Source organism: Ranitomeya imitator, chromosome 4 (genome assembly GCF_032444005.1).
Source record: "Ranitomeya imitator isolate aRanImi1 chromosome 4, aRanImi1.pri, whole genome shotgun sequence".
Lineage (NCBI taxonomy): Eukaryota > Metazoa > Chordata > Amphibia > Anura > Dendrobatidae > Ranitomeya > Ranitomeya imitator.
The window spans coordinates 395,643,525-395,670,559 of record NC_091285.1 but is presented as its reverse complement, the minus strand read 5'-3'; the positions used below and the strand labels follow the sequence as shown (position 1 = coordinate 395,670,559).

General features: G+C 46.8%; 1 pseudogene; it reads left to right on the top strand.

Moving 5' to 3' along the window:
* The window catches only part of LOC138674522 (uncharacterized), a 35,459-nt pseudogene extending 8,969 nt beyond the window's left edge, over positions 1–26,490 (top strand).
* Positions 26,491–27,035: the final 545 nt, after the last annotated feature.

Sequence of the window (27,035 nt, the reverse complement as noted above, 5' to 3'; positions counted from 1 at the left end):
CCGGGATTTAAATCCCGCTTCGCTGATTACTCACGCCCAGCCGGCGCGACCAATCAGTGAAGTGGGATTTAAATCCCGCACCAATGTCGCTGATCATCTACAGGCAGGTGCAGTCTGGCCACGAATAGGCTCGGGATTTGAACTATGCTACAGGCCGGATTGCGCCTGTCTCTGATTGGTCACGGCATGCCGGCGGCGACCAATCAGCAAAGCGTGATGTAAATCACGCACCAATTCGCGGCTGGGGGTGGGACAGACCCAGTCCGGCTGCAAATTGGTGTGGGATTTGAACCAAGCTTTTCTGATTGGTCGTGCCCGCTGGCTGCGACCAATCAGCGATATTGGCGCGCAATTTAACCCCCACTCACAGCGAGACGTAGTTCACTGAAGTTTACTGAACAAGTTCTGTCAGGTCAGTCACGGTGCCACGTAGTTCAGTCAAATTTATTGAACACTTTCTGTCAGTCACATTAAGTAATAGTTCAGTTACGTTTAATGAACATTTTCTGTCAGTCACAATGTGACATAGAAAATGTTCATTAAACGTAACTGAACTATTACTCAATGTGACTGACAGAAAGTGTTCATTAAACGTGACTGAAATACGTGGCACTGTGACTGACAGAAAATGTTCATTAAACGTCACTGAACTGTCAGTCATAGTGCCACGTATTTCAGTCACGTTTAATGAACACTTTCTGTCAGTCATAGTGCCACGTAGTTCAGTCACGTTTAATGAACACTTTCTGTCAGTCATAGTGCCACGTAGTTCAGTCACGTTTAATGAACACTTTGTCAGTCATAGTACCACATAGTTCAGTCACGTTTAATTAACACTTTCTGTCAGTCATAGTACCACGTAGTTCAGTCACGTTTAATGAACACTTTCTGTCAGTCATAGTGCCACATAGTTCAGTCACATTTAATTAAGATTTTCTGTCAGTCATAGTGCCACGTAGTTCAGTCACATTTAATTAAGATTTTCTGTCAGTCATAGTGCCACGTAGTTCAGTCACGTTTAATGAACACTGTCTGTCAGTCATAGTGCCATGTAATTCAATCACGTTTAATTAAGATTTTCTGTCAGTCACAGTGCCACGTAGTTCAGTCACATTTAATTAACATTTTCTGTCACTCATAGTGCCCCGTATTTCAGTCACGTTTAATGAACATTTTCTGTCACTCATAGTGCCCCGTATTTCAGTCACGTTTAATGAACATTTTCTGTCAGTCATAGTGTCACGTAGTTCAGTCACGTTTAATGAACATTTTCTGTCAGTCATAGTGTCACGTAGTTCAGTCACGTTTAATTAAGATTTTCTGTCAGTCACAGTGCCACATAGTTCAGTCACGTTTAACCCCTTCATGACCATGGGATTTTTCATTTTTCCGTGTTTGTTTTTCACTCCCCTCCTTCCCAAAGCCATAACTTTTTTAATTTTCCGTCAATTTGGCCATGTGAGGGCTTATTTTTTGCGGGACGAGTTGTACTTTTGAACGACATCATTGGTTTTAGCATGTCGTGTACTAGAAAACGGGAAAAAAATTCCAAGTGCGGTGAAATTGCAAAAAAAGTGCAGTCCCACACTTGTTTTTTGTCTGGCTTTTTGCTAGGTTCACTAAATGCTAAAACTGACTTGACATTATGATTCTCTAGGTCAGTACGAGTTCATAGACACCAAACATGACTAGGTTATTTTTTTATCTAAGTGGTGAAAAAAAATTCCAAACTTTGCTAAAAAAAAAAATTGCGCCATTTTCCGATACTCGTAGCGTCTCCATTTTTCGTGATCTGGGGTCGGTTGAGGGCTTATTTTTTGCATGTCGAGATGACGTTTTTAATGATAGCATTTCGGTGCAGATACGTTCTTTTGATCGCCCGTTATTGCATTTTAATTTTTTTTATTTTTTTAACATTTTTTTCAACTTTTTTTTTTTACTTTTGCCATGTTTCAATAGCCTCCATGGGAGGCTAGAAGCAGGCACAACGCGATCGCCTCTGCTACATAGCAGCGATCTGCTGATCGCTGCTATGTAGCAGAAATGCAGGTGTGCTGTGAGCGCCGACCACAGGGTGGCGCTCACAGCTACCGGTGATCAGTAACCATAGAGGTCTCAATGAACCTGAATGTTTAATGAACATTTTCTGTCAGTCATAGTGCCACGTAGTTCAGTCACGTTTAATTAACATTTTCTGTCACTCATAGTGCCCCATATTTCAGTCACGTTTAATGAACATTTTCTGTCAGTCATAGTGCCACGTAGTTCAGTCACGTTTAATAAACATTTTCTGTCAGTCATAGTGCCACGTAGTTCATACACATTTAATGAACATTTTCTGTCAGTAACAATGCCAGGTAGATCAATGACATTGGCGTGGGATTTAATGAAAGTGCCCGACCAATCAATCAATGAAGCGGTGTTTAAATTCCGCGCCAATTCGCAGCTGGCCTGCGCCTGTTGCTGATTGGCGCATGATTTAAACACCGCTTCACTGATTGGTTGTGCCCGGCTGGCCGCGACCAATCAGCGACAGTCGCAGTCCGGCCGTGAATTGGTGCAGGATTTGAACTACGCTTCAGGCCAGACTGCGCCTGTCTCTGATTGGTCATGCCCAATGTGCCGCGACCATTCAGTGAATCGTGATTTAAATCCCATGCCAATTCATGGCCGGACAGCGGCTGTCGCTGATTGGCGCGGGATTTTAACATCGTTTCGCTGATTGGTCACGGCCGGCCGTGACTAATCAGCGACAGGCATAGTCCGGCCACGAATAGGCGCAGGATTTGAACGACGCTTCAGGCCGGACTGCGCCTGTCTCTGATCAGCCACGACCAATCAGCGAAGCGTGGTTCAAATCCCACGCCAATTCGCGGCCATACTGCGCCTGTCACTGACTGGTGTGGGATTTAAACACCGTTTCAGTGATTTTTTCTGGCCGGCCACAACTAATCAGCGACAGGTGTAGTCCGGCCGCGAATTGACACAAAATTTGAACCATGCTTCAGGCTGGACTGCGCCTGTCTCTGATTGGTCGCCGCCAGCATGCCACGACCAATCAGCGAAGTGTGGTTCAAATCCCACGCCAGAGGTGGGATAGGCCCAGTCCAGCCAAGAATTGGCGCAGGATTTGAATCACGCTTCACTAATTGGTCGCGCCTGCCGGCTGTGACCAATCAGCGATATTGGCGTGCAATTTAACTCCCACTCACATGGACGTAGTTCACTCACATTTACTGAATAAGTTCTGTCAGATCAGTCACAGTGCCATGTAGTTCAGTCAAATTTAATGAACACTTTCTATCAGTCACAATGTGACATAGAAAATGTTCATTAAACGTGACTGAACTACGTGGAAAATTAACATTTTCTGTCACTCATAGGGCCCCATATTTCAGTCACGTTTAATGAACACTTTCTGTCAGTCATAGTGCTACGTAATTCAGTCACGTTTAATTAAGATTTTCTGTCAGTCACAGTGCCACATAGTTCAGTCACATTTAATGAACATTTTCTGTCAGTCACAGTGCCACATAGTTCAGTCACGTTTAATGAACATTTTCTGTCAGTCATAGTGCCACGTAGTTCAGTCATGTTTAATGAACATTTTCTGTCAGTAACAATGCCAGGTAGATCAACGACATTGGCGTGGGATTTAACGACAGTGCCCGACCAATCAATCAATGAAGCAGTGTTTAAATTCCATGCCAATTTGTGGCCGGCCTGCGCCTGTCGCTAATTGGCGCATGATTTAAACACCGCTTCACTGATTGGTTGTGCCCGGCTGGCCGCGACCAATCAGCGACAGGCGCAGTCCGGCCATGAATTGGTGCGGGATTTGAACAACGTTTCAGGCCAGACTGCGCCTGTCTCTGATTGAATGGTCACGGCACGCCGGGCATGACCAGTGAATCATGATTCAAATCCCGCACCAATTCGCGGCCGGACTGCGCCTGTCGTTGATTGGCGCGGGATTTAAACATCATTTCGCTGATTGGTCATGGCTGGATGCGACTAATCAGTGACAGGCATAGCCTGGCCACGAATAGGCGCGGGATTTGAACCATGCTTCAGGCCGGACTGCGCCTGTTTCTGATCGGCCACAACCAATCAGTGAAGCGTGGTTCAAATCCCACAACAATTCGTGGCCGGACTGCGCCTGTCGCTGATTGGTGTGGGATTTAAACACCGTTTCGGTGATTGTTTGTGGCCGGCCGCAACTAATCAGCGACAGGTGTAGTCCGGCCGCAAATTGACGCAGAATTTGAACCATGCTTCAGGCTGGACTGCTCCTGTCTCTGATTGGTCGCCGCCAGCATGCCTCGACCAATCAGCGAAGCGTGGTTCAAATCCCGCGCCAGAGGTGGGACAGGCCCAGTCCAGCCGAGAATTGGCGCAGGATTTGAATCACGCTTCACTAATTGGTCGCGCCTGCTGGCTGTGACCAATCAGCGATATTGGCGCGCAATTTAACCCCCACTCACATGGACGTAGTTCAGTCACATTTACTGAATAAGTTCTGTCAGATCAGTCACAGTGCCATGTAGTTCAGTCAAATTTAATGAACACTTTCTATGTCACAATGTGACATAGAAAATGTTCATTAAACGTGACTGAACTTTCGTGGCACTGTGACTGACAGAAAATGTTCATTAAACGTGACTGAACTGTCAGTCACAGTGCCACGTAGTTCAGTCACGTTTAATGAACACTTTCTGTCAGTCACAGCGCGCTGAACAGATACTTCTTTACTGTACGCTATCACAATTTACGCTTTCTGTCTTAGAATGGGTCGTAAGCGAAAATACGCCAATGACAGAAAAACAGCAGCAAGGCAACGACAATGTCGAGAGTAACAGACACTTCAACAAATTGCCGCTAGACAAGCCCAGGATGTGGAATCTCACAGACAATGGCGGGAACAGGAGACACCACAACAAACTGCCGCCAGACAAGCCCAGGATGCGAAATCTCACAGACAACGTTGTCAACAGGAGACACCACAACAAACTGTCGTACGACAGGAACAACATGATCGCCAAATTCATAAAAACGAATGCTCTACCAACTAAGGCAAGCTCAGGACAATTTTCAACATCTTGCACATTACGTAACAGACAATGAAAGTACAATTATTGAACACTACAGTGGGAATATGAATGCAGTTTGCTCTAAATGCGACTCTCAGAATTTCATTGATGAAAAACCATCGGACAATCAGTTTACTCAATGCTGCCAAAAAGGAAAAGTTATGCTACCGAGACCTCACTACTCAGATCTGTTTGAGCAGTTGATGAAAGGAACGCATCAACACAGTAGAAATTTTATGGAAAATATCAGAAGCATCAACAGTTCTCATATGTTTGCTTAATTTGGTGCCAACTTGCACCGCCCCCTGGATTCGGACCATATTGTTTTAAAATTCACGGCCAGATCTACCACCGCACTGGAACATTTCACTCAGAAATAGGACAACAACCAAAATTTGTACAATTATACATCATTGATACAAATTAGGCTACAGAACAAAGGATGAACCTGAAAGAAAACGAAACGTGTGATGCTGAACTGATGAACCAAATTGCTGTACATTTACAAAAAATAAGCCCATTTGCTGCCGCATATCACATGCTAAAAGATGTAGAAGCTGAGGAGGAACAGAGGGCTATACAAAATGGTACTGAAATGCCATGTATTGTCATGGCCATTAAACAAGAACGTAAACAGGATACCCGACTTTACAACAAACCACATGTAAGTGAGGTCTCAGTTGTTTTTCAAAACGATGTTGGAGAGTCTCGTTTTCAAAGGGATATATTAGTCCATCTTAAGCCAGACCAAAACAATCCTTTGGTTCCTAAGACACAACGAATTAGCGTTTTGCACGGCAACCTTGATGCTCTTCTGTATCCGCTATTCTTTCCAAGATGTGATCAAGGGTGACATGAAAATCTAAACCAGCAAGGAACTTCAAGAAGAATTACACAGCTGCAATACTACAGTTTTCTTCTGTCTGTCCGAAATTACTTCAATCCTATTTTAACCGGTGGGAAACAGACACAACAGTACTTAGTTGACGCATATGTTAAAATTGAAGCTAATTGTCTATATTTCATAAGAATGAACCAAAAACAACTTAAAGTTGAAGACTACTGCGTTCTTCAAGAACATTTGCAAAAACAATCAATTGAAAAAGGAATTCCAATTGGAAAAACAGTAATTCTCCCGTCATCGTTTGAAGGTAGCCCCCGCAACATGCAACAGCGTTATCAAGATGCAATGGCAATAGTAACAAAGTATGGAAGACCTGACATTTTTATGACAATGACCTGTAATTCTAAATGGCCGGAAATTACCGAAAATCTAGAACCCTGGCAAAAAGTTGAACACAGAACGGACTTAGTCGCACGCGTATTTCGACTGAAACTCAGCAGCCTTTTGAAAGACATCAAAAATGGACTTTTTGGAACAGTCGTAGCAATGGTACACGTCATAGAGTTTCAGAAACGAGGTCTCCCACATGTGCATATACTAATTATCTTAGACGCAGATTCCAAGTTTCGTACAGAGGAAGAAATTGACAACATAGTGTGGGCTGAAATTCCTAACCAAGAAAAGTATCCTGGACTGTATAATATTGTAGTCTCCCATATGGTTCATGGCCCATGTGGTGTAGCAAATCCAAAAAGTCCATGCATGGAAAACGGAAAGTATACAAAAGGGTTTCCAAAGGAGTTGAAACAGCACACTGTTAGAATCAGGCTGCACTCAGATGTCGTCCGAGTGCAGTCTGTAACGCCGAAGGTGACGGGAACAAAGAGTGGACTGTTAGAATCAGGCTGCACTCAGATATCGTCCGAGTGCAGTCTGTTACGCCGAAGGCGACGAGAACAAAGAGTGGACCCACTGGACCGTGGCACCGAACCTCCCCTGAGCGAGTACTCCAGAGTGGAACCAACCCCTATACAGGGACTGTTAGAAGGCAAGCACAGGGAAAACTAGTACCACAGAGGCCAGGACCAGGGATCGGCTCCAGGAAAAGGAAACAGGGAGAAAAACGGGGAAAAACAGAAAGGGAAGAAGGTGACGGAGGAAAACCTGGGCGAGAAGTAAAGGACCTAAGGAACGGACTGAGGAAAGGGAAAACACAGGAACTGCGGAACACAGGAGCAGGAACTGAAAGAGAAAACAGGAGAACAAGAGGTTAAACAACACAGGGCTGGAAAGGCACAAGACTGGGAATGCACAGGACTGGTAAAGCACAGAAAACTATGCGGCCTAACTAAAGCAGGAAAACACAATAATCAGGCGCCTCCACAAAGGGAGGAGGGCCAGAAATACCTGAGGCCAGACTTTGATTGGCAGGAAGTACTTCCGGGTCAGGTCATGGAGGGATAGAAGAGCAGAAGGAGCGCGCGCGGTCAGAGCCTACTGCGCCTGCGCAACCCACAGGAGGTTGAGTGCAGGGAGGACGCGCGCCAGGATGCATGCACCGAGCCCCGGAGTGAGGAGGACGCAGCAAGGACACCAGCTGACCTGGACTCGAGGAGCGCCAGGAACAGGAGCTGAGGTAACAGTACCCCCTCTCTTACACCCCCTCCTACTACTCTTTGACAAAAACTTCTTAAGGGTACCGTCACACTAGACGATATCGCTAGCGATCCGTGACGTTGCAGCGTCCTCGCTAGCGATATCGTCCAGTGTGACAGGCAGCAGCGATCAGGCCCCTGCTGTGCTGTCGCTGGTCGGGGAAGAAAGTCCAGAACTTTATTTCGTCGCTGGATCTCCCGTGGACATCGCTGGATCGGCGTGTGTGACACCGATTCAGCGATGTCTTCACTGGTAACCAGGGTAAACATCGGGTAACTAAGCGCAGGGCCGCGCTTAGTAACCCGATGTTTACCCTGGTGACCATCCTAAAAGTAAAAAAAACAAACACTACATACTCACCTACCGCTGTCTGTCCCCGGCGCTGTGCTCTGCACTCCTCCTGTACTGGCTGTGAGCGTCGGTCAGCCGGAAAGCAGAGCGGTGACGTCACCGCTCTGCTTTCCGGCCGCTGTGCTCACACAGACAGTACAGGAGGAGAGCAGAGCACAGCGCTGGAGGACAGACAGCGTTAGGTAAGTATGTACTGTTTGTTTTTTTTACTTTTAGGATGGTAACCAGGGTAAACATCGGGTTACTAAGCGCGGCCCTGCGCTTAGTTACCCGATGTTTACCCTGGTTACCGGCATCGTTGGTCGCTGGAGAGCGATCTGTGTGACAGCTCTCCAGCGACCAAACAGCGACGCTGCAGCGATCCGGATCGTTGTCGGTATCGCTGCAGCGTCGCTTAATGTGAAGGGGCTTTAAGAATGCGAGGAGCATTAATGTTCTCCCTAGGTTCCCAAGACCTCTCCTCAGGACGAAAACCCTTCCAATCAACCAAAAAGAATGTCTTGCCCCTGACTCTTTTGGATGCTAAGATATCCTCCACCTCAAAAACGTTATCTGCAGAGATTGGAGGAGGAGAAGGACTCGTAACGGAATGAAAGCGATTAAGAATGACCGGTTTTAGGAGAGAGACGTGGAAGATGTTAGGAATACGGAGTGAGACAGGTAACCTGAGCTTGTAAGCAACATTGTTAATGCGCCGGAGGACTTCAAAAGGACCGATATAACGAGGTCCAAGCTTGTAAGAAGGAATCTTCAATCTAATATATTTTGAAGACAGCCAAACCTTTTCGCCAGGAAGAAAAGATGGAGCCTCCAGACGCCTCTTGTCAGCATGTCTCTTCATGCGTTCACCTGACCTCTTCAGGGCTTCCTTAGCCTCCAGCCAGATCTTGGAGAAATCCACAGTCACGGAGTCAGCTGCTGGAACCCCGGCAGAGGCAAAGATGGGCAATGGAACCCTGGGATGCATGCCATAGACCACAAAGAAAGGAGACTTGCCTGAAGACTCACCAGGGTGGTTATTGTAGGCAAACTCAGCCCATGGAAGAAGACTTGACCAATTATCGTGATGTGCATTAGAGAAATGGCGAAGATAGGTCGCCAACACCTGATTGACACGTTCCACTTGCCCATTGGTTTGAGGGTGATACGCGGAAGAGAAATCCAATTTGACCTCCAGGAGACCGCAGAGAGACCTCCAAAATCGAGAAGTAAACTGCACACCTTGATCTGACACCATGTGTGACGGGAAACCATGAAGTCGGAAAACATGCTGGACAAAAACTTTTGCCAGTTCATGAGCTGAAGGTAGTTGCTGTAACGGAACAAAGTGTGCCATCTTGGAGAAGCGGTCTACTACTACCAGGATGGTAGTGAAACCGGAAGAGCAGGGTAGATCCGTGATGAAATCCAAGGCAATGTGTTGCCAAGGAGTAGAAGGAACAGGTAACGGAAGCAAAAATCCAGAAGGTAATCTTCTGGGAACTTTAACCTTGGCGCAAGAGGACCAAGAAGCAGAGAAGTCAATCACATCTTGGCGGAGAGAGGGCCACCAGTAAAACCGAGAGATGAGCTCCAAAGTCTTTTTAACCCCGACATGACCAGAGATTTTGGAGGAGTGGCCCCATCGCAACACTTGAGTTCTCTTGGTCTCAGGAACAAAGGTCTTGCCAGGCGGTGGAGTAATCAACCTCACGGGAGCCACAGAGATGACCTTGAGAGGATCAATGATGTGAGAGAGATCCTCCTCCACATCTTGAGGTTGAAAAGACCGGGATAAGGCATCTGCTTTGACATTCTTCAGACCAGGACGAAAATGCAATTCGAAATCAAAGCGAGCGAAGAACAAGGACCACCTGGCCTGTCGGGGATTGAGCATCCGGGCAGACTGGATGTAGGCCAGATTCTTGTGGTCAGTGAAGATGATAAACGGATGAACAGCTCCCTCAAGCAAATGGCGCCACTCCTCAAGGGCCATCTTGATGGCTAGCAACTCTCTATCCCCAATAGAATAGTTGCACTCCGCAGGAGAGAAGGCTTTAGAAAAGAATCCGCAGGAAACCAATCGACCGGAAGAAGACTTTTGGGATAACACTGCGCCAGCTCCAGTGGAAGAGGCGTCCACTTCCAGGATGAACGGCTTATTAGCCTCAGGCCGATGCAATACTGGTGCGGTAGAGAAAGCCTGTTTAAGACTAGAGAAAGCCTCTTCGGCCTCTGAAGATCAAACAATAGAACTGGATCCCTTCCGAGTGAGGTTGGAGATAGGCTTGATGATGGACAAGAAATGCGGAATAAATTGTCGGTAGTAGTTAGCAAAACCGAGGAAGCGTTGGATAGCTTTCACCCCAACCGGACGAGGCCACTGTAGGATAGCGGACAACTTCTCTGGATCCATCTCCAATCCATTCTCAGAGACAATGTACCCCAAAAAGGGCAAAGAAGATCGTTCGAAGAGACACTTTTCCATCTTAGCATAAAGGCGATTCTCCCGGAGGCGCTGCAGGACCAGACGAACGCTTCTTCTGTGGGAAGACAGATCCGGTGAGAAGATGAGGATATCATCAAGGTAGACCACAACGCAGGAGTAAAGCAGATCCCGAAAGATGTCGTTTACAAATTCTTGAAAGACTGCGGGAGCTTTACACAAACCAAAGGGCATGACAAGATACTCGTAATGTCCATCCCGGGTGTTGAAGGCAGTCTTCCACTCATCCCCTGGGCGAATACGAACAAGATTGTAGGCTCCACGTAGGTCCAACTTCGAGAAGATCCGTGCCCCTCTCAAGCGATCAAAGAGCTCTGGAATTAACGGCAAAGGGTATTTATTTTTTACTGTGATGTCATTCAAACCTCGATAGTCAATGCAGGGACGTAAAGAGCCGTCCTTCTTTTTCACAAAGAAAAAGCCGGCACCAGCAGGCGAGGAGGATTTCCTTATAAAACCCTTAGCGAGATTTTCTTGGATGTACTCAGACATGGCAGACGTCTCAGCAGGGGATAAAGGATAGATCCGACCTCTGGGCGGTGTGGTTCCGGGACGTAACTCGACAGGACAATCATAGGGCCGATTAGGCGGAAGAGTCTCGGCTTCTTTCTTGTCGAAAATGTCAGAAAAGGACCAATAGGCAGGAGGCAAGCCCACGGGGCCAGACGAGGATTGAGAGACCGTAACTGGTCGGACAGAAGCCAAGCACCTCTCTTGACACGGATGTCCCCACCGAAGAATCTCACCAGAACACCAATCCAGGACGGGTTCGTGAGTCCGAAGCCAAGGAAGACCGAGCAAAAGGGGATGAGACAAATTGGGCAAAACGTAGAGAGCAATCTTCTCTTGGTGCAGAGCTCCCACTTGCAGAGTTACCTACTCGGTAACCATAGAGATGGTCTCCTGCAGAGGCTTGCCATCAACGGAAGCAATCATTCGTGGACACCTCAGGGCGACCACCGGAATCTGGTATTTCGTCACCTCCTTAAGCCGGATAAAGTTACCTGCCGCACCCGAATCCAAATATGCTAGTTCCGAGCCACGTCTCTGACCCTGAATTATAAGAACAGAAAGAGTAAGAGGTGGAGAGGGTTCAAACACACTTAGGGAGGCCTCTCTTACCTGTCCTAAGTGGAGGCGTTTCCCGGCCTCTCAGGACATGAATGCAGGAAATGAGATGCTCCACCACAGTACAAGCAAAGACCTTGTGCCAGCCTCTCTCTTCTGCGTTGGTCCGCCATCTTGACCCGATCAACCTGCATGGGTTCAGGAGCAGCACTACCGGAAGAAACCGAAGGCCGAAGAGTGAGAGGACACTGAACAGATAAAGAGGAAGGGCGCATAGGCCTCCTCTCCCTAGCAGCCTCTCTAGAGCGCTCTTGGAAGCGCAAATCAATGCGTGTAGCAAGTGAAATGAGCTCCTCCAAGGAAGTAGGAGTATCCCGTCCTGCGAGCTCATCTTTAATCTTTCCCGACAAACCACGCCAAAAGGTACCTACCAACGCCTCGTTGTTCCACCCTAGTTCAGAAGATAGGGTACGAAAGCGTATGGCATACTGCCCCACAGAGAGGGTACCCTGATGAAGATTAAAAAAAGCCTCAGTCGTGGAAGCGAGCCTTCCGGGCTCATCAAAAACCCTTCTGAAAGTGTCCAAAAAGGTGACTATACTGGTCACAATAGGGTCGTCTCGTTCCCAGAGGGGATTCACCCAGGAAAGGGCCTCACCCTCCAAATGAGACACGATAAAGGCGACCTTAGCCCGGTCGGGAGGGTACTGTTGGGGCCAGGGGTGGATTAAAGGGAACCTGTCACCCCGTTTTTTGAGATTGAGCTATAAATACTGTTAAATAGGGCCTGCGCTGTGTGTTCCTATAGTGTATGTAGTGTACCCCGATTCCCCATGTATGCTGAGAAGTAACTTACCAAAGTCGCCGTTTTCGCCTGTCAATCAGGCTGGTCAGGTCGGGAGGGCGTGGTGACATCGCTGGTTCTTCCTCAGCTTTACGTTGGTGGCGTAGTGGCGTAGTGGTGAAGACACAGCGCGCGATCTGCGCTGTCATCCCTTTCGTCGGTGGGGGCGGCCATCTTCCTGGGGCCGCGCGTGCGCAGATCGAGTGCTCTGCTGCACGGGGCTTCAGGAAAATGGCCGCGGGATGCCGCGCGTGCGCATTAGAGATCGCGGCGGCCATTTTCCCAAAGCCGAGTTTGCATCTCGGCTTTGGGAAAATGGCCGCCGCGATCTCTAATGCGCACGCGCGGCATCCCGCGGCCATTTTCCTGAAGCCCCGTGCAGCAGAGCACTCGATCTGCGCACGCGCGGCCCCAGGAAGATGGCCGCCCCCACCGACGAAAGGGATGACAGCGCAGATCGCGCGCTGTGTCTTCACCACTACGCCACTACGCCACCAACGTAAAGCTGAGGAAGAACCAGCGATGTCACCACGCCCTCCCGACCTGACCAGCCTGATTGACAGGCGAAAACGGCGACTTTGGTAAGTTATTTCTCAGCATACATGGGGAATCGGGGTACACTACATACACTATAGGAACACACAGCGCAGGCCCTATTTAACAGTATTTATAGCTCAATCTCAAAAAACGGGGTGACAGGTTCCCTTTAAGGGTAGCCAGGGCCCCGGGCTGTTCACACACTGTGGGCCCCCCCGGTCATGTGACGGGGGTCATGTGATTGGGGTCATGTGACGGGGGTCATGAGACGGGGGTCATGAGATGGGGGTCATGAGACGGGGGTCATGATATACCCGAACCAGATTATTCCAGAAAAATGGCCGGGCCCTACTCTACTGTAACCTATTAAATATTTGTTAAAATCTGCAATACAATTTAGGTATATCTTGACCAATAATATCACATATATGGAACAAATACAACCGCACCGTGACCAGACCACAAATTACAACCACAGTGATCGAATAATATCACATACAAGGAACAAATACCACCGCACCATGTCAAGACCACATATTACCACTTGGTGACCAAATAGCACATACAAGGGACAAATACCACAACACCATTTCCAGACCACATATTACCACCACATAGTGACTGAGTACCACAATACTGATCAGTAATAAAAAAAACAAAAAACACAATACTATCACCATAAGTGCCAGTATTCACAGGAGATCTGTAATTAGTATGCAGTGTCTGTGTAGAGGTAATACAGTGATCACCGGTGGTATTATACACAGGAGCTCTGTATATAATGTATAGGTAATACAGAGATCACTGGTGACATTGTACACAGGACCGCTGTATATAGTATATAGTGTATAGTGTCAGTGTATAGGTAACACTGACTCACCAGTGACGTCTCTAGGTGAAGTCCTTCATCTTTCATCCAGCACCGACCGCCATCATTTCTTCCAGCCAGGACTCGTTTCTGCAGGAAATAACACAGTTATCTCGAGCTCCACTTGCAGAACACATTACTTAATTTTTCACAACTTCTACATTACACCACATGAAGATAAAAAGGCGATATAGTGTCACTCTGCACAATAACAGGACCGCCCCCCCCCATTTAAAACAGTATACTCAAAAAATAAAATAAATACATCACTGCAGTAATAATATCCCTTAATTAGCCCCTATGGTAATAATATTCCCCACCCTGGCTCCGTTTATCTCATTCCTGGCTCCAGCCATATGTTCTCCCATCCTGCACTCATGAGTATCCATTGTACACCATATGATCTCCCCATCCTGCCCCATCTGTCTCCATCGTATCCATCCTGCCCCATGATCCAATCCTGCCCCATGTCTTTCATTCTGCCCCGTGTCTACATTCTGCCCATGCCTCCAGTCCTGCCCCAGTGTGTCCAGCATATTACCCCCTGTGTGTCCAGCATATTACCCCCAGTGTGTCCAGCAATCTGCCCCGTATGTCCAGCATATTGCCCCCAGACAGTGTGTCCAGCAATCTGCCCCAGTGTGTCCAGCATATTACCACCAGTGTGTCCAGCAATCTGGCCCAGTGTCTCCAGCATTGCCCCAGTGTGTCCAGCAATCATCTACCCCAGTGTATCCAGCATTGCCCCAGTGTGTCCAGCAATCATCTGCCCCAGTGTCTCCAGCAATCTGCCCCAGTGTCTCCAGCAATCTGCCCCAGTGTCTCCAGCAATCTGCCCCCAGTGTGTCCTCCAGCAATCTGCCCCCAGTGTGTCCTCCAGCAATCTGCCCCAGTGTGTCCTCCAGCAATCTGCCCCAGTGTGTCCTCCAGCAATCTGCCCCACTGTCTCCAGCAATCTGCCCCACTGTCTCCAGCAATCTGCCCCACTGTCTCCAGCAATCTGCCCCCAGTGTGTCCTCCAGCATTGCCCCCCAGTGTGTCCTCCAGCAATCTGCCCCACTGTCTCCAGCATTGCCCCACTGTCTCCAGCATTGCCCCACTGTCTCCAGCTTTGCCCCCAGTGTGTCCTCCAATCTGCCCCAGTGTCTCCAGCATTGCCCCCCCCCAGTGTGTCCTCCAATCTGCCCCACTGTCTCCAGCATTGCCCCCAGTGTGTCCTCCAATCTGCCTCACTGTCTCCAGCATTCTGCCCCACTGTCTCCAGCAATCTGCCCCAGTGTCTCCAGCAATCTGCCCCAGTGTCTCCAGCAATCTGCCCCAGTGTCTCCAGCAATCTGCCCCAGTGTCTCCAGCAATCTGCCCCCAGTGTGTCCTCCAGCAATCTGCCCCCAGTGTGTCCTCCAGCAATCTGCCCCCAGTGTGTCCTCCAGCAATCTGCCCCCAGTGTGTCCTCCAGCAATCTGCCCCAGTGTGTCCTCCAGCAATCTGCGCCAGTGTGTCCTCCAGCAATCTGCCCCACTGTCTCCAGCAATCTGCCCCACTGTCTCCAGCAATCTGCCCCACTGTCTCCAGCAATCTGCCCCCAGTGTGCCCTCCAGCATTGCCCCCAGTGTGTCCTCCAGCAATCTGCCCCACTGTCTCCAGCATTGCCCCACTGTCTCCAGCATTGCCCAACTGTCTCCAGCATTGCCCCCAGTGTGTCCTCCAATCTGCCCCAGTGTCTCCAGCATTGCCCCCCAGTGTGTCCTCCAATCTGCCCCAGTGTCTCCAGCATTGCCCCCCCAGTGTGTCCTCCAATCTGCCCCACTGTCTCCAGCATTGCCCCCAGTGTGTCCTCCAATCTGCCTCACTGTCTCCAGCATTCTGCCCCACTGTCTCCAGCAATCTGCCCCACTGTCTCCAGCAGTCTGCCCCACTGTCTCCAGCAATCTGCCCCACTGTCTCCAGCAATCTGCCCCACTGTCTCCAGCAATCTGCCCCACTGTCTCCTCCAGCATTGCCCCCCCAGTGTGTCCTCCAATCTGCCCCACTGTCTCCAGCATTGCCCCCAGTGTGTCCTCCAATCTGCCTCACTGTCTCCAGCATTGCCCCCAGTGTGTCCTCCAATCTGCCCCACTGTCTCCAGCATTGCCCCCAGTGTCCTCCAATCTGCCCCAGTGTCTCCAGCATTGCCCCCCCAGTGTGTCCTCCAATCTGCCCCACTGTCTCCAGCATTGCCCCCCCAGTGTGTCCTCCAATCTGCCCCACTGTCTCCAGCATTGCCCCCCCCAGTGTCCTCCAATCTGCCCCACTGTCTCCAGCATTGCCCCCCCAGTGTGTCCTCCAATCTGCCCCACTGTCTCCAGCATTGCCCCCCCAGTGTGTCCTCCAATCTGCCCCACTGTCTCCAGCATTGCCCCCAGTGTGTCCTCCAATCTGCCCCACTGTCTCCAGCATTGCCCCCCAGTGTGTCCTCCAGCATTGCCCCCCAGTGTGTCCACCGATAACTGATCCAAAAAAAAAACAAAAAAAAAAAACAAGCAGTCTCCTCACCTGTCCGCGCTCCAGGCGGCGAGCTCCCTGCAGCAGCGCACACTCGCCGGCGACTGACAATGACGTCAGACGCCGGCGACGTGTGCGCTGCGGCCGACTTCAGCTGCCAGCCTCCAATTGGCTGGCGGCTGTTGTTGTTAACTATTGACGTGTGGGAGCGTGCCCGCACATCAATAGGAAAACGCTGCAGCGCCGGAAAGGGCCCGGTGAGCAGATGAGAAGGGGCCCGATGCGGGCCCCCTCTCTCTGCTCACCGGGTCCGGGGGCACACAAACGCCGCTCGGCGGGCAGTCACAGTCTCACAGACGATTAGCGGAGGGTCAATTTGTGCGGTAGCCCAGGGCCCCCCCAGACCATTGGGCCCTGGGCTACCGCCCATATTGACCCTCTGATAATCCGCCCCTGGTTGGGGCAACAACTCGAAGTGTAAACGACACTGGTTGAGGAAACCCCGACACAGTTTGGGATCGCCGCTGTAGCGAGGTGGTTTACCCAAACGAGGAGTAGGCGCTGTGGCAGTATCAGGAGGTCGGGAAGAACTTTGCGAAGAAGCCGATTGCAAGGAATGTAAGCGATCATCCACGGACGCCATATAAGACAGGATGTGCGCCTGGGTATCACGCTGCTGTACCAGCTCTTGCTGGAGGCTGGCCAACTGAGTAGCATTCCCAGGATCCGCGGCTTGTAAAGCAGACAAGTGGGAATCCATTGTCTTCATAAAAGACATGATGCGAGTCTGGTTTTCACGCAAGAAAACCAACTCCTTCTGGGCAGAGGCCCCAGCGGGGTCCATGGCCTGATTATACTGTTAGAATCAGGCTGCACTCAGATGTCATCCGAGTGCAGTCTGTAACGCCGAAGGTGACGGGAACAAAGAGTGGACTGTTAGAATCAGGCTGCACTCAGATGTCGTCCGAGTGCAGTCTGTTACGCCGAAGGCGACGAGAACAAAGAGTGGACCCACTGGACCGTGGCACCGAACCTCCCCTGAGCGAGCACTCCAGAGTGGAACCAACCCCTATACAGGGACTGTTAGAAGGCAAGCACAGGGAAAACTAGTACCACGGAGGCCAGGACCAGGGATCGGCTCCAGGAAAAGGAAACAGGGAGAAAAACGGGGAAAAACAGAAAGGGAAGAAGGTGACGGAGGAAAACCTGGGTGAGAAGTAAAGGACCTAAGGAACGGACTGAGGAAAGGGAAAACACAGGAACTGCGGAACACAGGAGCAGGAACTGAAAGAGAAAACAGGAGAACAAGAGGTTAAACAACACAGGGCTGGAAAGGCACAAGACTGGGAATGCACAGGACTGGTAAAGCACAGAAAACTATGCGGCCTAACTAAAGCAGGAAAACACAATAATCAGGCGCCTCCACAAAGGGAGGAGGGCCAGAAATACCTGAGGCCAGACTTTGATTGGCAGGAAGTACTTCCGGGTCAGGTCATGGAGGGACAGAAGAGCAGAAGGAGCGCGCACGGTCAGAGCCTACTGCGCCTGCGCAACCCACAGGAGCGCGCAGCTGAGTGCAGGGAGGACGCGTGCCGGGATGCAAGCACCGAGCCCCGGAGTGAGGAGGACGCAGCAAGGACATCAGCTGACCTGGACTCGGCGGCAGCAGGAGGAGCGCCAGGAACAGGAGCCGAGGTAACACACACTATTAAAGACTTGGATGGCTATCCATACTACCGGTGACAACACATTGATAACATTGTTTGCAACAAAAAAATTATAACTAACTCATGGATAATCCCATACAACCCGTACTTATCAAAACACTACAACTGTCACATCAACGTAGAAATCTGTGCTTCAATAAAAAGTGTAAAATATCTTTTCAAGTACATCTACTAGGGGCATGACAAAGCTAACATCGAAATACAACAGAAAAAAGACAATCACGATGAATCATCAACTTTTGTTGACTCAAGATACTTGCTTTTCCAATGCATTCACAGTCCCATGCCACTATACGTTTAACTATTCATTTACCAAACCAACAGCAGCTTTATTTCTTTGAAGATGCTGAAGTCAAAGATGTCTCAAAAACTTTAAAGGGACACTGTCACCTGAATTTGGAGGGAACAATCTTCAGCCATAGAGGCGGGGTTTTCGGGTGTTTGATCCACCCTTTCCTTACCCGCTGGCTGCAATATTGGATTGAAGTTCATTCTCTGTGCTCCATAGTACACACCTGCACAAGGCAAGATTTCCTTGCGCAGGCGTGTACTATGGAGGACAGAGAATGAACTTCAACGTCAACATTAATGGAATGGTTTTTGCTGAACCTACGTGACGAAAACGCAAGGCAGTATTTGTACCGAGAGATTCCAGAGCATTACGTTTAGAATAAAACTTGGAATCCAAGACAACGAGGAGTTAGCAAAATAATTGGATGCATGTATACTGTTAGTGTCAAGGATCAAGAAAGATATTGCCTTCAGCTGTTACTACTGCATGTCAAAGGAGCTACAAGTTATGAGGATTTGAAAACAGTTAACGGAGTATTGCAGGATACATTTAAAGCTGCAGCTTTGGCTTTCGGACTTCTATTGTATGATACTGTGTGGAGACTTACTTTAGAAGACGCAGTTACCCTACATATGCCTAAGCAACTTCATGACTTGTTTGCCTACATCTGTGTATTTGGACCACCTACAAATCCGGCTCAACTCTGGACAAATTTTAAAGAACAACTAATCGAGGATTACTGCTTACATTTTCACAACAGAAGTGGAAATTGTCAAAATTGTGAATCTTTTGCCATGCAAGATGTCCAAAATGTGTTACTACTGCATGGAAAAACTTTTTCAGACTTTAATTTGCCACAGCCTGCAATTCAAGTTACACAAGTTCCAGAGTATGACGAAGCTTACGAATTATTGTTGGAAACAGAGAAAACAAACTCCTTAAATGAACAACAACGAATTACATATGACACTACTGTGAGCGCTATAGAAAACCAAGCAGATGCAAGGCCAAAATGTTTCTTTATTGACGGTCCAGGAGGGAGTGGTAAAACATACCTCAATGAAGTTTTAATGCATCACGTTAGAGGGTTGGGAAAAGTCATTTTGCCATCGGCTACAACAGGTATTGCAGCAAACCTTTTACAAGGAGGTCTGTTGTGAATTCTGCTCTTGGGTTCCCTCCAGTGGTTGTTGGTGGGAATGCAGTTGTCTCTGACTCGCAGTCCTAGCCAGGTGTATCGGATAATTACAATTCTGACTGGGATATTTAGGTGTGCTGAATCCTTGAACCCTTGCCAGTTGTCAATGTTTCTCTGGAAGTGTTGGATCTCTGCCTGGCCTCTCCTGCTTATCTGCCAGTTCAGCAAAGATAAGTGTCTGTTTCTTTTCCTGTGGCACACATGCAGTGTGCTTATTTTCAGTACTGTTCGTTTGTTTTTCTTTTGTCCAGATTAGACTGTGTCTGTGTTTTCTCAGTCTGGTTGGTTTCACTGGAGTTGCAGATATACGCTCCTACATCTTTAGTTGGATGTAGGAAGTTTTTTGTATATTCTGCTGTGGATTTTTTGAAGGGTTTTAATACTGACCGCACAGAACTCTGTCCTATTCTGTCCTATCTAGCTAGAGTGGCCTCCTGTGCTAAATCCTGTTTTTTCTGTCTGTGTATGTTTTTTCCTCTCCGACTCACCGCCAATATTTGTGGGGGGCTTTCTATCCTTTGGGGATTTTCTCTGAGGCAAGATAGTATTCCGATATCCATCTTTAGGGGTATTTACTAGTCCTCCGGCTGTGACGAGGTGTCTAGGTGTGTTAGGTACACTCCACGGCTACTTCTAGTTGCGGTGTTAAGTTCAGGGTTGTGGTCAGTATAGAGGCCACTTTCTCCAGTGAAAGTTCTCATGCAGCTCCAAGGTCACCGGATCATAACAGAGGTCGCACTATCCATTCACCTTTTGGGATACCAGTTCCAGTCAATGAAATCTCTGTTTCCAGAATAAAACAAGACACATTTGCAGGAAGACTGTTAAATAACGCAAATCTTTTCTTACTTGACGAGTGCACCATGGCACCCAAATACGCTTTGAGCTTAATGGACAGACTTCTGCATGAAGTAATGACTACAAATGTTGCTGAAAAAAATGAAATTCCATTGGGGGATAATGTTTTTGTCATTGGTGGAGATTTTAGGCAATGCCTTCCAGTCATACCAAATGGAACAAGAACAGATGTTATCGAGTCCAGCTTAAAAATGGCTGACCTTTGGAAACAGTTTAATAAACTCCAACTAATTAACAACATGCAATCTTCTGACCCAGAGTATAGCAACTGGCTTCTTAAACTTGGTAACGGTGAACTTAGCAATGAATACAACCTTGGAGAAGACATTATTGACATACCAGAAGACATGTTGTGCACTGACTGCATTGTAAGTGATTATACAAAAAAGGTTGCACTCTATTGTGCAAAAGCATGTCTAATCTGGAATATATGAAATAGGAATAGCAAAATGGCTTTTGAACATTAGGAAAATATTTAAGAGACGCTTTGCACAGAATTTGATATAATCAAATAGTGTGAGCCCATCAACCGTCGTCAAGGTGGTCTCATAAAACTGATGGGTCCCTGACCCCCCTGTCCAAATGTGAACACTTACCGAAGGCCAATGTCTGTATGCCTGGGTGAATGTGGACACCTCTGTTCAGCAAAGCCTACATATGAGTTAGCCGGGACCAAGTGTGATGAGATGCAATTAAAAACCACATGGTGATGGGAGGAGTGCTGAGTCAGTCAGCTACCATAGAAATAACACAAAAAAAAAAAAAAAAGACTCGCACATCCAAACTAGTGTGAATAGGTGCATACCAGGAGCAGCTACCTCCATACATAAATATACAAAAAAGGTTGCACTCTATTGTGCAAAAGCATGTCTAATCTGGAATATATGAAATAGGAATAGCAAAATGGCTTTTGAACATTAGGAAAATATTTAAGAGACGCTTTGCACAGAATTTGATATAATCAAATAGTGTGAGCCCATCAACCGTCGTCAAGGTGGTCTCATAAAACTGATGGGTCCCTGACCCCCCTGTCCAAATGTGAACACTTACGGTAAGTGTTCACATTTGGACAGGGGGGTCAGGGACCCATCAGTTTTATGAGACCACCTTGACGAAGGTTGATGGGCTCACACTATTTGATTATATCAAATTCTGTGCAAAGCGTCTCTTAAATATTTTCCTAATGTTCAAAAGCCATTTTGCTATTCCTATTTCATATATTCCAGATTAGACATGCTTTTGCACAATAGAGTGCAACCTTGTTTGTATATTTATGTATGGAGGTAGCTGCTCCTGGTATGCACCTATTCACACTAGTTTGGATGTGCGAGTCTTTTTTTTTTTTTTGTTATTTCTATGGTAGCTGACTGACTCAGCACTCCTCCCATCACCATGTGGTTTTTAATTGCATCTCATCACACTTGGTCCTGGCTAACTCATATGTAGGCTTTGCTGAACAGAGGTGTCCACATTCACCCAGGCATACAGACATTGGCCTTCGGTAAGTGTTCACATTTGGACAGGGGGGTCAGGGACCCATCAGTTTTATGAGACCACCTTGACGACGGTTGATGGGCTCACACTATTTGATTATATCAAATTCTGTGCAAAGCGTCTCTTAAATATTTTCCTAATGTTCAAAAGCCATTTTGCTATTCCTATTTCATATATTCCAGATTAGACATGCTTTTGCACAATAGAGTGCAACCTTTTTTGTATATTTATGTATGGAGGTAGCTGCTCCTGGTATGCACCTATTCACACTAGTTTGGATGTGCGAGTCTTTTTTTTTTTTTTTGCATTGTAAGTGATGTTTTTGGGCAATGCATAGAAATTGATGTGAATGACCAAAGTAGTGTTGAGAGGGCCTCTTCTCATGCAATTCTATGTCCCAAGAATGATGACGTGGCTCTGCTAAATTCCCGTGTGATGGATAGAATGCCTGGAGAGTATAAGTTGTACAAAAGTGATGATTCAGAAGATGTAGATAATGAAGATGAACAAGAGCATTATCCAGTTGAATTTTTAAATAGTCTTACGCCATCAGGAATGCCATCCCACATACTACAACTCAAAGTTGGAACAATCATAATGTTCCTGCGGAATCTAAATACAAAAAATGGTCTATTCAAGCAAGAGTGATCACTGGATCAGGAAAAGGAGATGAAGTGTTCATTCCACGCATTGATTTATGTTCTTCAGACACCAGTCTTCCATTTAGGCTTCGGCGTCGACAGTTTCCAGTTAAGCCAACTTTTGCCATGACAATAAACAAGTCACAAGGTCAAACTCTACACCGTGTTGGCATATATCTACCGGAGCCTGTTTTTGGTCATGGACAACTCTACGTTGCATTTTCAAGAGTTAAAATGAGATCCAAAGTCATGGTGCAAGTTCTTCTTACCCCGTTACAAGTAAAGTTGCTCATAGGTAGTCAAAAGGTATTCAATAAAAATGTGGTGTACAAAAATATTTTGGGTTGATATTGTTAACATATATATTGGTGTCGATGTACTTCTTTTGTTCGATGATTTATTTAAATTCAGTTAGATATTCATGTAATGGCTTAGGTATTTTGATGATCTGTTTCATAATTTCATTCAATTGTATTAAGTTCTATGAGCAATAAAATTTAATGATAATAAATATATTTTACCCATAAAATCCTGTGTATTCATTGCATTATTCTGAAATCTTCATAAATAAACTACATACATATTCTAGAATACCCGATGCGTTAGAATCGGGCCACCATCTAGTAATCATATAATCACTACACATTCTGCATCACAATAGCAGGGTGATGCACACATGGAGGGCGGGCCATATCACCACTTACACAGCCTCCAAACACAGCGGTGTAACGCAAGATTCAGGGGCAGAACATACATTCATCCCTCAGCCGGACACTTCCGCTTTCACATATCAGCGGCGCAACGCCAGTTATTGACGTCACATGCCGCACGAGGGAGATATCAGCTGATCACTTTCACTCAGGCCAGCATCCGCCGGTTCCCTGCTATTTATACAGGTCCAATTTTAAACACTACCTCATTACAGCGGTGGACATCGCGTCAGCAGCATCTCTTAAGGTATATATTCACTACTAGCTTTTAGAGCATATGCTTTGACATACTATTTATGCCCGCAATTATGTATACATACTTACCCTAGGCTGCATCCACCCTCCATCAGATGCCACTCTTGGATTACTAGACATACTTGTGGTAGGTCTTTACTTCCTATTTTTCAATAATTGTGTATCTATACCCACGGATTCATTAATAGCACTCCGCTCTTATTTATAGATTAATTATAGCCACCCTATGGTATATCTCTACCTCCATCTCCCAGAGTCATGTACGTTAGCCTCATTCATTAACTATGACTGTGACTTGATACAACTTTCCCTTCTAAACACCATCACCCTCATATTCTATTTTGCAACTTATGAAAATATGTATAAATGTACACGCATATTTTCTTGTTTATGCTTTGTTTATATATTATCATTTTTGTTTATTGTATGCGTCTGTCCCTCCTATATGATTGGTATATTATGTATCCATATATATTTTGACAGTTACTGATGAAGGTCTACTGTTGGGACCAAAACGTCTATTTTGGGACAGAATAAAAACCTATCTTTTCACACTGCAAAGTTGAGTGCCGGGTTTTGCTCTTTATATGTCATTAGGTTTGGGAACCTACCCGTGCACCTTCATTTTGGCTGTGCACGCCACACGCCTATTTATCACATCAGATATTCTGTTAGCCTGGTTATCATATGTCGTAATGATTCTGGTCTGATTGTCCTGTCTTTCCCTTTTGCTTGGTTGTACGACATTTTCTCTCCTTTGGTTACAGGCAAATCAATAGGTTTTATCCAGGATCTGCGGAGGATATCCTCTATTAGAAAAAATCTCATGTTCAGATCCTGAGCCTCTGTCTGAGCCTCTGTCTGAGCCTCTGTCTGAAAATCGTCCATATAAGAGCAGTTCCTCCTGAACTACCCGTTTGGTATGCCACGTTTCAATGCTGGGGAATGATGACTATCCCACCTAAGAAGCCCGTTCATAGATGTTGACTTATGATTCGAATCTGTTCTGAGAAAGCCTCGTCCATCCTTACTTCTATTAAGATCCAAAAAAGTGATCTTATCAGCATTATATTCAGAGGTGAACCTGAGACCCAACTGATTTTCATTGATAAAGAACTAAGGATATAGCACTAGGCGCTTACCACCAAGGGGAAACTGGTTCAGAAGCTGCTGGCGATTAAAACAGGAACTGTGGAAAAACCTGTTAATAAAACGAGTATGCTAGTGAAAATAAATGTATAATCGCCGCGCTAACCGAACTGTAATAAGAAAAACAGTGCAAATAATGAATATGGATAAAATTTGTTAGACTAGGTATTCACTTGATTGTAGAGGTAGCATACAAATATATGGGTCACAACAGGGGCTTTTTGTCCAGACTGATGCGACTGTTCAGAGGGTTATAGAAGATGATATTATGTTTTATTTGAGTTGTTTAGATGCATGAAGTTTGAACAATATACTATAGTCGTGGATAAGGGAATGTACTTACTCGTTATCATATTGAAGATGTAACTTGCACTATTTTATCCGTGCAGGGAGTAGCGGATAAGTACTAGGGTATTGCTATATCGGCTTGTGAATGCTGTAAGTGATAAAAGATATTGACGCTTTTCATAAAAGCTAGAAGCCTAAATTGTGCATAAAACAGCATGTACTAACGGTGCAATAGGATAGATCAATTATGTGAGTAGATAGGTCCGGTGCACATATGATAGTAGGTGTAGAAGATTGTAAGCTCTCACGAGCAGGGTCGTCTTATTTTGCTTTAATTATTGTATTGTTAACGTTGTTACTTATGACTTTTGTGTTTGAAACTGTTTAAACTGTAAAGCGCTGCGGAATATGTTGGCGCTATATAAATAAAGATTATTATTATTATTAGAAATCCACTTACTTGTGGTACTGATGCGGTACTGCGTGCACTGCAGGCCTTGAAAGGGCGGTAAGTAGGCAGCTGCTAGGTCAGGGTTCGACGTTGCAGGATAACTGCCGTTTGAGGAGGAGTGTTGGCGCTTGGAGCGGCAAGGTGAAAAGCCTCTGGAGTACAGAGGAGCGCTGACAGCCTGCGTGCTCCGGCCGTGAGCGATGATAGGATGCGGCGCGAGGGGTGGGCGGAGCTATGTGTGACGTCACAGATATGCAAGGACGGAAGCTTGTTTGGGACACTACCAACGCGTTTCGAGAGGTATCTCCTCTCTTCATCAGGGTTGTGTCTACTGCTGGCTGACCGTCCTTATATACCACCGCCCCTGTTATGATCCGGTGACCTTGGAGCTGCATGAGAACTTTCACTGGAGAAAGTGGTCACTATACCGACCGCAAACCTGAACTTAACACAGCAACTAGAAGTAGCCTGTTGTGAATTCGGTTGTCGGGCTCCCTCCTGTGGTCATGAATGGTACTTCGGCTGGTTCTGTCCATGGACTTCCTCTGGTGGGTGTTTCTGAGTTTCCTTCCACAGGTGACGAGGTTAATTCGTTAGCTGCTGCTCTATTTAACTCCACTTAGATCTTTGCTCCATGCCACCTGTCAATGTTCCAGTATTGGTTTAGTTCACTCCTGGATCGTTCTTGTGACCTGTCTTCCCAACAGAAGCTAAGTTCCAGCTTGTATTTTCTTTGGTTTGCTATTTTTCTGTCCAGCTTGCAATTTTTATTGTTGTCTTGCTTGCTGGAAGCTCTGAGACGCAGACCGAGCGCCTCCGCACCGTGAGTCAGTGCGGAGGGTCTTTTTGCGCCCTCTGCGTGGTCTTTTTGTAGGTTTTTGTGCTGATCGCAAAGTAACCTTTCCTATTCTCGGTCTGTTCAGTAAGTCGGGCCTCACTTTGCTAAATCTATTTAATCTCTGTGTTTGTATTTTCATCTTACTCACAGTCATTATATGTGGGGGGCTGCCTTTTCCTTTGGGGAATTTCTCTGAGGCAAGGTAGGCTTTATTTTTCTATCTTCAGGGCTAGCTAGTTTCTTAGGCTGTGCCGAGTTGCATAGGGAGTGTTAGGCGCAATCCACGGCTATTTCTAGTGTGTTTGATAGGATTAGGAATGGCGGTCAGCAGAGTTCCCACTTCCCAGAGCTCTTCCTTAATTATCAGTAACTATCAGGTCAATCCGTGTGCTCTTAACCACCAGGTCCATTATTGTCCTGACCACCAGGTCATAACAGTGCAGGTGGCCCAAAGTACTAATGCATCTCAATAGAGGGATAAGAGAAGTTCTGAGACCATTTTTTTTTCTTTGCAGTGTGATTTGTCTCTTTTTTCCCCTTTACCTCTGGGTGGTTCAGGACACTGGTGTAAACATGGACATTCAAGGTCTGTCCTCTTGGATGGATAATCTCACTACAAGGGTACAAAACATTCAAGATTTTGTGGTTCAGAATCCGATGTCTGAGCCTAGGATTCCAATTCCTGATTTGTTTTTTGGTGATAGATCGAAGTTCTTGAATTTCAAAAATAATTGTAAATTATTTCTTGCCTTGAAACCTCGCTCCTCAGGTGACCCTGTTCAACAAGTAAAGATCATTATTTCTTTGTTACGTGGTGACCCTCAAGACTGGGCATTTTCCCTTGCGCCAGGAGATCCGGCATTGCGTGATGTTGATGCGTTTTTCCTGGCGCTTGGATTGCTTTATGACG